Below are 12,487 nucleotides of genomic sequence, written 5' to 3'. Positions count from 1 at the left end.
CTGCTATCCCTGTACAGCAAACAGCTATGTAACTCTTTTAAATTGTGCAGTGAATTTGAAAATAACACGTGAAACTCGTGAACTCTAATAACTTAAACACTTCTTAAATGAAAACCCGCATATAACAAATAAGGAAATGACTTCAATAACAATGCATTTAGAATTGTGATAAAACATATTCATAAGTATGATTTGAGGTTTACTATTATTTTACAGAGAAAAACAGATAGTTATTAAATAAAACACTCTTTCATTCTTTTTCTGATGCTAAGCAGATCCAGGACTAGCACTTTATTGTATTTCAAAAATGAGTCCTATTTCAATAACTGCTAACACTGCTTTCCCTGTAAATCAAACAGCTATGTAATCTTTCCCTTAGTGCGTTCAATTTGAACACAGACAAAACCCGCATGCAACAAATAAGGAATAGACTGATATAACAATGCATTTAGCAATGTGTTGAAAATATATAGTCATGAGTATGAATTGACTTTACTATTTTGTACAGAGTAAAACAAACAGTTTGTAGATAGAACATACTTTTATTCATTTTGGGATGCTAAGAGAATGCAGTACAAGTACATTAGTTTAAGTCTAAACTGTGTCCCATTTTAGTGACTACTAACACTGCTTTACCTGTAGATAAATCAGCTGTGTGTCTCCTACAAATAAAGCAGTGAATTTGAACACAGAGACGTGAAACACTAGAACTCTAGTAACTCCAGCACCCTTATTGTATGAAACCCGCATACAAAGATTAACTTAAAATATATATCATTAGTATGAATTGATATTACTATTCTGTACTGAAGAAAACAGGCAGTAGATAGAACATTCTTTTATTCTTTTTGTGATGCTAAGTAGATGCAGTAAAAGTATGTTACTGTATCTCTAAACCGTGTCCTATTTCATTGACTACTAACACTGCCTTACCTGTAGGTAAAACAGTTGTTTGTCTCCTGTAAATAAAGCAGTGAATTTGAACACAGACACGTGAAACACTAGAACTCTAGTAACTCCAGCACCCTTCTTAAATGAAACCCGCATACAAAGAATAAATCTTAAAATATATATCATGAGTATGAATTGATTTTACTATTCTATACAGAAGAAAACAGACAGTATAAAGAACAACCTCAGAGTGACGTCACGGAAATGGCGCCGTGAGAAGCGCGACCGACAGCTCTCCCCTAAATCACAACCAATTTATCAACTAGAAACAGAAAAATTTATCCTCGGAGCATTCCGGAGTTCCACACAAACTGAAAAGCAAAAGGACTGTTATCACTTGAATCTGAGAGACGAGGGTGTGGAGGAAGCTACCGCAGCGACACTCTTTTAAGCCGCCAGGGAGTGCGCCTGCGGTGAGTCAGCCCATATACTTGGGAACCACAAGCCGCCGCGAGCGGCCGACCGCGAGCTGCCGCGAGCCCCCGCGAGCTGCCGCGAACCCCCGCGAGCTGCCGCGAACCCCCGCGAACTGCCACCGCGAGCTGCCCAGAGCCCCCGCGAACCGCCACCGCGAGCGGCCGCCACGAGCCGCCGCGCGCGCGCGCCCGGTCCGGTTGAGCACCGCTGACGTTCCCAGCGGCCCGCACACTGCGAGTGGGGGTCGCCGGCCACCGGTGCCCGGAGCGCCCCATTCGCGTGCGTGCCTTGGGCATTCCACACGCCCAGGGCGCCCTGCTGGCCCGCACACCCAGGGGGCTCCATTATCCTGCGCCTGGTGCGGTCCAGCCGCCAGCGGCGGGGCGAGCGGGAGAGGCTTGGGAGATTCTCTCCGTGGGCGGGGCACCTCACCCAGCCATTCAAGCTAACAATCAAGCGTTGGGGGAGGGGCGCGCGCAGGCAGCCTAAAATACCTTCGGAAACACAGCTGCGACCCAATCACTGAAATTAGCTTAACCCATAAAATCTGCACACCCTCGGTTCTAATTGATAAGATCTCTCTCAGTTCAGCGATCCAAGACAAGAGGCGTGATATTTTTTAGTGCCTCTCGCTAAAGGGGCGGGGGCAACTTCTGATTGATAGAGCCTCCATATTCAGGGATAAATGCTAACAAGAAGGACTTGGCAGATAATAAGGTCTATACTACACTAGTCGTAAGCAGAGACTAGTGCCTCTTCTTCCCTGCAAAAACAGGCTACAAAGTGTGGAAAGCCTGGGTTGAGAGGTCCAACTAAATGATAGGCGCTGAACAGTCACCTTGACAACAATTGACTCCCACCCCCGCCTGATTACACTGGAGGCCCTGACTCTCAGAGCCTTTCCCAAAGCCTTGCACTGAGTGGGGATAGAGTGGGGATTTCCCAGCTCTTTGAGCCTCTTACTCCCCAGGCAGAAGCAGTTGCAGCCTTATAGCTGGATCACCAGGCTGCTAATTCAGAAAGGGGGGACTAGGAGAGAGAATCCAGGAAAGCAAACTCTCTCATCGTTGGACCCTGCAAACGCCAACAAGCCTTTACTTCCAGCAAGACTAAAGCCAATTATATGACATTGCCATAGAATCCCATCAACTGCAAATCCCTACCTAAGAGTGACACAGGGGCAGAGCCTGGGGTACAGAGTCACCGACTAGGAAGAGGGAGAGAAAAGAAAAAGGAAGAAGTTAACCTCTCAAAATCAAGAAAAACCCACAGACTTTACAACTTGATCCATTAATTTTTTGTTGTTGTTGTTGTTGTTGTTTGTTTCTTCTATCTTTTTGCCTTTATTTCCTCCACCTCGGTCCTTCTATTCTCTGCCCATCTTATGCTTCCCCTTTCTTGAACTACACTACCCATGAGTGTTGCATTTTATTTTTCTTCTTCATCCTCACCCTCCTTTAAGGTTATACTCCAAAACACTTAACTCTCACTCTCTCCTCTTTTGTTTTTTTTTTGTCTTGCTTTATTTTGTTTTTTTCTCCTCCTATTTTATTTCTTCCTTCGTTTTTCTCTTTTTCTTATTTTTTCCTTTCTATTCGTTTTTTCTTTTCTCATTTTACTTTCCTCCCATATAATCCTCAATCACGAACAAATTAGTTAATTTGGGACTCAAGGCTTTTTTTTGGCTTTATTTCTCTTTTTTGCTTTTGTTTTTATTTTTTTTTCTCTTGTTTGTTTATTTTTGTGGCATTTTGGGTCCTCCCAACCCAAGGTCTCCATTGTATTTAGTCTTCGCTCCACTTAACACAACAGATTTTTACTTATTATTTTTATTTTTTCTTCTTTATTATTCTTTTTTGGTCCTTTTTTCTGATTCCCTCTTATCCCTCTCATTATATCTCTTAGTTGACCATCACTTACAAGCAAATCATCTTATGCTTGTCTAAGATTTTCTTCTTTTTTTTTTTTTTTTTTTTGCATTTAGTAGGTCCCTACTCCCTTTTTTTGCCCCTTGAACTCTTCACCCCAAATCAGGCCCTCCATTATAGGCATGATATTTCCCTGAGGAGGGGAGAGGAGGGAAAGAGAAGAGAGAAAAAAGGGGGAAATAATAAATTATTACTGTTTTTTTTTTTGTGGGGTGTTTTACCCTTTTATTTTTTATTTTTTCTTTTTACTCTTTATTAACTCTAATTAGTGCTATCAATAAGACCACCCTCAGATGCCGATAAGAAAGAGGAAATTGAATATTATGGATACAAAAGAAAGAGAGGTAACACAAATAGATGTGGAAAAATCTATGGAGAAAAGACTTAACATATTGGAAGCCTTGGAGCTAAATGACAGAGAATTTAAACTAGAAATTTTAAAAATACTCAGAGATATACAAGAAAACACAGAAAGGCAATATAGGGAGATCAGAAAACAACTCAATGAACACAAAGAATATATTACCAAGGAAATTGAAACTATAAAAACAAATCAAACAGAAATGAAAAACTCAATTCACGAGCTGAAAAACGAGGTAACAAGCTTAGCTAACAGAACAGCCCAGATTGAAGATAGGATTAGTGAAATAGAAGACAAACAACTTGAGGCACAACAGAGAGAAGAAGAAAGAGACTCAAAAATAATAAAAAATGAGAAAGCCCTACAGGAATTGTCTGACTCCATCAGAAAGAATAACATAAGAATAATAGGTATATCAGAGGGAGAAGAGAAAGAAAATGGAATGGAGAATATACTCAAACAAATAATAGACGAGAACTTCCCAAGCCTGTGGAAGGAACTAAAGCCTCAAATTCAAGAAGCAAACAGAACACCGAGTTTTCTTAACCCCAACAAACCCACTCCAAGGCACATCATAATAAAGATGACACAAACCAATGACAAAGAAAAAATTCTCAAGGCAGCCAGGGAAAAGAAGAGTACAACATATAAAGGAAGGCCTATTAGATTATCATCAGATTTCTCAGCAGAAACTCTACAAGCTAGAAGAGAGTGGACCCCAATATTTAAAGCCCTGAAAGAGAGGAACTTTCAGCCAAGAATACTATACCCATCAAAGCTATCCTTCAAGTATGAAGGAGATATAAAAACATTCACAAATACAGAAAAGATGAGAGAATTTATCAACAGAAAGCCCCCACTCCAGGAAATACTAAAGGGGGTTTTCCAACCAGATTCAAAGAACAAAAGAAAACAACACCACAAGTAACAGCTCCACCAAGAACACAATAAAACCAAACTTAAACTGTGACAACAAAGGAAAAAAAGGGGGGAGAGGATGGAGATTAACAGTAGCAAAGGATGATGAAGTGCAGAAATACTTATAAGATAAGGTACTACAATGAATATGGTAGGTACCCTTTTCATTACTTAATGGTAACCACCCTTAAAAAAACCACCACAAAAACACTTGACTTAAAAAAGGTAGCAACAGAGGAAAGAAGTATGGAACACAAACAAACAAAAACAAATGATAGAAAAACAAAAGAGAAGAATCAAACTAGATACAAAACTAACAGAAAGCAATTTATAAAATGGCAGTAGGGAACCCACAAGTGTCAATAATTACACTAAATGTAAATGGATTAAACTTACCAATAAAAAGACACAGAGTAGCAGAATGGATTAAAAAAGAAAATCCAACTATATGCTGCCTACAAGAAACACATCTAAGCAACAAGGATAAAAACAAATTCAAAGTGAAAGGCTGGAAAACAATACTCCAAGCAAACAACACCCCAAAAAAAGCAGGCGTAGCAATACTCATATCTAATAATGCTGACTACAAGACAGAAAAAGTACTCAGAGACAAAAATGGTCATTTCATAATGATTAAGGGGAAGTTGAATCAAGAAGACATAACAATCCTTAATATATATGCACCAAACCAAGGAGCACCAAAATATATAAGACAGCTACTTATTGACCTTAAAACAAAAACTAACAAAAATACAATCATACTTGGAGACCTCAATACACCGCTGACGGCTCTAGATCGGTCATCCAAACAGAGAATCAATAAAGATATAGTGGCCTTAAACGAAATACTAGAACACCTGGATATGATAGACATCTACAGGACACTTCATCCCAAAGCGACAGAGTATACATTTTTCTCTAGTGTACATGGAACATTCTCAAGAATTGACCATATGTTGGGCCACAAAGACAATATCAGCAAATTTAGAAAAATTGAAATTGTACCAAGCATATTTTCTGATCATAAAGCCTTGAAACTAGAATTCAACTGCAAAAAAGAGGGGGAAAAACCCACAAAAATGTGGAAACTAAACAACATACTTCTAAAAAATGAATGGGTCAAAGAAGAAATAAGCGCAGAAATCAAAAGATATATACAGACAAATGAAAATGAAAATACGACATATCAGAATCTCTGGGATGCAGCAAAAGCAGTAATAAGAGGAAAGTTCATATCACTTCAGGCCTATATGAACAAACAAGAGAGAGTCGAAGTAAACCACTTAACTTCACACCTTAAGGAACTAGAAAAAGAAGAACAAAGACAACCCAAAACCAGCCGAAGAAAGGAGATAATAAAAATCAGAGCAGAAATAAATGAAATAGAGAACAGAAAAACTATAGAAAAAATCAATAAAACAAGGAGCTGGTTCTTTGAAAAGATCAACAAAATTGACAAACCCTTGGCAAGACTCACCAAGGAAAAAAGACACAGGACTCAAATAAATAAAATCCAAAATGAAAGAGGAGAGATCACCACAGACATCATAGATATACAAAGAATTATTGTAGAATACTATGAAAAATTATATGCCACCAAATACAACAATCTAGAAGAAATGGATAAATTCCTAGAACAATACAACCTTCCTAGACTGAGTCATGAAGAAGCAGAAAGCCTAAACAGACCAATCAGCAGGGAGGAAATAGAAAAAACTATTAAAAACCTCCCCAAAAATAAAAGTCCAGGCCCAGACGGTTATACTAGTGAATTCTATCAAACATTCAAAGAAGACTTGGTTCCTATTCTACTCAAAGTCTTCCAAAAAATTGAAGAAGAAGCAATACTTCCAAACACATTTTATGAAGCCAACATAACCCTCATACCAAAACCTGGCAAGGATGGCACAAAGAAAGAAAACTACAGACCAATATCTCTAATGAATACAGATGCTAAAATACTAAACAAAATACTGGCAAACCGAATACAACAACATATTAAAAAAATAATACATCATGATCAAGTGGGATTCATCCCAGAATCTCAAGGATGGTTCAACATACGCAAAACGGTTAATGTAATACACCATATCAACAAAACAAAGAACAAAAACCACATGATCTTATCAATAGATGCAGAAAAGGCTTTTAATAAAATACAACACAATTTTATGTTTAAGACTCTCAACAAAATGGGTATAGAAGGAAAATATCTCAACATGATAAAGGCCATATATGATAAACCATCAGCCAACATCCTATTAAACGGCATAAAACTGAGGACTTTCTATCTTAAATCAGGAACAAGACAGGGTTGTCCACTCTCTCCACTCTTATTCAACGTGGTGCTAGAAGTTCTGGCCAGAGCAATCAGACAAGACAAAGAAATAAAAGGCATCCATATCGGAAAAGAAGAAGTAAAGCTATCACTTTTTGCTGATGATATAATCCTATACATCGAAAACCCGAAGGACTCCACAAAAAGATTATTAGAAACAATAAACCAATACAGTAAGGTCGCAGGATACAAAATTAACATACAAAAGTCCATAGCCTTTCTATATGCCAACAATGAAATATTAGAAAACGAACTCAAAAAAATAATCCCCTTCACGATTGCAACAAAAAAAATAAAATACCTAGGAATAAACATAACAAAGAACGTAAAGGACCTATATAATGAAAATTACAAAGCATTGTTAAGGGAAATCGAAAAAGATACAATGAGATGGAAAAATATTCCTTTTTCCTGGATAGGAAGAATAAATATAATCAAAATGGCCATATTACCCAAAGCAATATACAAATTTAATGCAATTCCCATCAAAATCCCTATGAGATTTTTTAAAGAAATGGAACAAAAAATCATCAGATTTATATGGAATTATAAAAACCCCCGAATAGCCAAAACAATCCTAAGGAAAAAGAATGAAGCTGGGGGCATTACAATACCTGACTTTAAACTATATTATAGGGCCACGATAATCAAAACAGCATGGTATTGGCAAAAAAATAGACACTCAGACCAATGGAACAGAATAGAAAGCCCAGAAATAAAACCACATATATATGGTCAAATAATCTTTGATAAAGGGGCCAACAACACACAATGGAGAAAAGAAAGCCTCTTCAACAAATGGTGTTGGGAAAACTGGAAAGCCACATGCAAAAGAATGAAACTCGACTACAGCCTGTCCCCGTGTACTAAAATTAATTCAAAATGGATCAAAGACCTAAATATAAGACCTGAAACAATAAAGTACATAGAAGAAGACATAGGTACTAAAATCATGGACCTGGGTTTTAAAGAACATTTTGAGAACTTGACTCCAAAAGCAAGAGAAGTGAAGGCAAAGATAAATGAATGGGACTACATCAGAATTAAAAGTTTTTGCTCAGCAAGAGAAACTGATATCAAAATAAACAGACAGCCAACTATATGGGAACTGATATTTTCAAACGACAGCTCAGATAAGGGCCTAATATCCAAAATTTACAAAGAACTCATAAAACTCAACAACAAACAAACAAACAATCCAATAAAAAAATGGGAAGAGGACATGAACAGACACTTCTCCCAGGAAGAGATACAAATGGCCAACAGATATATGAAAAGATGCTCAGCTTCATTAGTTATTAGAGAAATGCAAATCAAAACTACAATGAGATACCACCTCACCCCTGTTAGATTAGCTATTATCAACAAGACGGGTAATAGCAAATGTTGGAGAGGCTGTGGAGAAAAAGGAACCCTCATTCACTGTTGGTGGGACTGTAAAGTAGTACAACCATTATGGAGGAAAGTATGGTGGTTCCTCAAAAAACTGCAAATAGAACTACCTTATGACCCAGCAATCCCTCTACTGGGTATATACCCCAAAACCTCAGAAACATTGATACGTGAAGACACATGTAGCCCCATGTTCATTGCAGCACTGTTCACAGTGGCCAAGACATGGAAACAACCAAAAAGCCCTTCAATAGAAGACTTGATAAAGAAGATGTGGCACATATATACTATGGAATACTACTCAGCCATAAGAAATGATGACATCAGATCATTTACAGCAAAATGGTGGGATCTTGATAACATTATAAGAAGTGAAATAAGTAAATCAGAAAAAAACAAGAACTACATGATTCCATACATTGGTGGAACATAAAAATGAGACTAAGAGACATGGACAAGAGTGTGGTGGTTACCAGGGGTGGGGGGGAGGGAGGACATGGGAGGGAGGGAGGGAGAGAGTTAGGGGGAGGGGGAGGGGCACAGAGAACTAGATAGAGGGTGACGGAGGACAATCTGACTTTGGGCAAGGGGTTTGCAACATAATTTTATGACAAAATAACCTAGACATGTTTTCTTTGAATATATGTACCCTGATTTATTAATGTCATCCCATTACCATTAATAAAAATTTATTAAAAAAAAAAAAAAAAAAAAAAAAAAAAATTATATAAAAAAAAAAAAAAAAAAAAAAAAAAAAAACAACCATTTATTCCTTTTGTAATTCTAAGCAGATGCAGGACAAGTACATTACTGTATCTCTACACTGAGTCCTATTTCAGTGACTACTAACACTGCTTTACTTGTAGATGAAACAGCTATTTGTACTCTGTAAATACAGCAGTGAATTTGAACAGACACCTGAAACACTAGAACTCTAGTACCTTTATCACCGTTCTTATATGAAACCCGCATACAACGAATAAGAAAAAGCATTCCGTAACAATGCATTTAGCATTATGTTAAAAATATATATTCATGAGTATGAATTGATTTTACTATTCTGTAGAGAAGAAAACAGACAGTTAGTAGATAGAACATACTTTTATTCGTTTTGTGATGCTAAGCAGATGCAGTACAAGTTCGGTTCTGTATCTCAAAACTGATTGCTATTTCAATAACTACTAACACTACTATCCTTTTAGAGCAAACAGCTATGGAACTCTTTTAAGTACTGCATTGAATTTGAACAAAGACAATACCCACATGCAACAAATAAAGAAAATACTGATATAACAATGCATTTATCAATGTGTTAAAAATATATATTCACAAGTATGAAGTGATTTTACTATTCTATACAGAAGAATACTGTTAGTCGATAGAACATTCTTTTATTCATTTTGTGATGCTAAGGAGATGCATTACAAGTAATTACTGTAACTATAAACTGAATCCTATTTCAGTGCCTACTAACACTGCTTTACCTGTCAATAAAACAGCTGTGTGTCTCCGGTTAATAGAGCAGTGAATTTCAACACAGAGACGTGAAACACTATAAATCCACTAACTCTAGCACCCTTCTTATTTGAAACCCGCATACAACAAATAACTTAAAATATATATTCATGAGTATGAATTGATTTTATTATTCTGTACAGAAGAAAAGAGATAGTAGATAGAACATTCTTTTATTCGTTTCGTGATGCTAAGCAGATGCAGTACAACTATATTACTGTATCTCAAACTGAGTCCTATTTCAGTGACACCTAATACTGCTATCCCTGTAGAGAAAACAGCTATGTAACTCTTTTGAATTGTGCAGTGAATATAAAATAACACGTGAAACTCGTGAACTCTAATTACATAAACACTTCTGAAAGAAAAACCCGCATATAACAAATAAGAAAAAGACTTCAGTAACAATGCATTTAGCAATGTGTTAAAACATATTCATGAGTATGATTTGAGTTTTACTATTATTTTCCAGAGGAAAACAGATAGTTATAAAATAAAACACTCTATCATTCTTTTTCTGATGCTAAGCAGATGCAGTACAAGCACTTTAATGTATTTCAAAACTGAATCTTATTTCAATGACTACTCACACTGCTTTCCCTGTAAATCAAACAGCTATGTAATCTTTTCCTTAGTGCATTGATTTGAACACAGAAAAAAACCCATGCAACAAATAAAAAAAGACTGATATAACAATGCATTTAGCAATGTGTTCAATATATATAGTCATGAGTATGAATTGATTTTACTATTTTGTACAGAGAAAAACAAACAGTTTGTAGATAGAACATTCTTTTATTAATTTTGGGTTACTAAGAAGATACACTACAAGTACATTACTGTAACTCTAAACTGAGTCCCATTTTAGTGACTACTAACACTGCTTTACCTGTAGATAAATCAGCTGTGTGTCTTTTATAAATAAAGCAGTGACTTTGAACACAGACACGTGAAACACTAGAACTCTAGTTAGTCCAGCACTTTTCTTATATGAAACCCAAATACAACGAATAACTGTTAAAATATATATCGAGTATGTATTGATATTATTATTCTGTACAAAAAAAAAACAGTAGAAAGAACAACCTTTTATTCATTTTGTGATGCTAAGCAGAATTAGTACAAGTATATTTCTGTATATATAAAGTGAGTCCTTTTTCAGTGACTACTAAAACTGCTATCCCTGTAGAGCAAACAGCTATGTAACTTTTAAATAATGCAGTGAATTTGAAAACAAACACGTGAAACTCGTGAACTCCAATAACTTAAACACTTTTTATACAAAACCCGCATGCAACAAATAAGGAAAAAACTTAAGTAACAATGCACTTTGCAATGTGATAAAACATATTCGTAAGTATGAATTGAGTTTTACTATTTTTTTACAGAGGAAAACAGATAGTTATGAGATAAAGCATACTTTCAGTCTTTTTGCGAAGCTAAAACATGCAGTACAAGTACTTTACTGCATCTCAAAACTGAGTCCTATTTCAATGACTACTAACACTGTTTTACCTATAGAGCAATCAGCTATGTAACTCTTTTAAATAGTGCAATGAGTTTGAAAACAAAGAGTTGAAACACATGAACTGCAATTACTTAAGCACTTCTATACAAAACATGCATGCAACACATAAGTAAATGGGTTCTGTAACGATGCATTTAGCATTGTGTTAAAAATATATATTCATGAGTAAGAATTGATTTTACTATTCTGTACAGAAGAAATCAGTCAGTAGAAAGAACAACCTTTTATTCATTTTGTGATGCAAAGCAGATGCAATACAAGTACATAACTGTATCTCAAAACTGAATCCTATTTCAGTGACCCTAACACTGCTATCCCTGTAGAGAAAACAGCTATGTAACTCTTTTAAATTGTGCAGTGAATTTGAAAATAACACGAGAAACTCATGAACTCTTTTAACTTAAACACTTCTTAAACAAAAACCCGCATATAACAAATAAGGAGAAGACTTCAGTAAGAATGCATTTAGCAATGTGTTAAAACATATTCATGAATATGATTTGAGTTTTACTATTATTTTCCAGAGGAAAACAGATAGTTATTAAATAAAACACTCTTTCATTCTTTTTCTGATGCTAAGCAGATGCAGGACTAGCACTTTATTGTATTTCAAAAATGAGTCCTATTTCAATGACTGCTAACACTGCTTTCCCTGTAAATCAAACAGCTATGTAATCTTTCCCTTAGTGCGTTCAATTTGAACACAGACAAAACCCGCATGCAACAAATAAAGAAAAGACTGATATAACAATGCATTTAGCAATGTGTTGAAAATATATAGTCATGAGTATGAATTGACTTTACTATTTTGTACAGAGGAAAACAAACAGTTCGTAAATAGAACATTCTTTTATTCATTTTAGGATGCTAAGAGGATGCAGTACAAGTACATTACTGTAAGTCTAAACTGTGTCCCATTTTAGTGACTACTAACACTGCTTTACCTGTAGATAAATCAGCTGTGTGTCTCCTATAAATAAAGCAGAGAATTTGAGCACAGAGACGTGAAACACAAGAACTCTAGTAACTCCAGCACCCTTATTGTATGAAACCCTCATACAACGAATAACTTAAAATATATATCATGAGTATGAATTGATATCACTATTCTATACTGAAGAAAACAGACAGTAGATAGA

The sequence above is a fragment of the Saccopteryx bilineata genome, unplaced genomic scaffold (genome assembly GCF_036850765.1).
Source record: "Saccopteryx bilineata isolate mSacBil1 unplaced genomic scaffold, mSacBil1_pri_phased_curated manual_scaffold_24, whole genome shotgun sequence".
In the NCBI taxonomy this organism is placed as follows: domain Eukaryota; kingdom Metazoa; phylum Chordata; class Mammalia; order Chiroptera; family Emballonuridae; genus Saccopteryx; species Saccopteryx bilineata.
Note: the sequence above shows the minus strand (reverse complement) of the source record.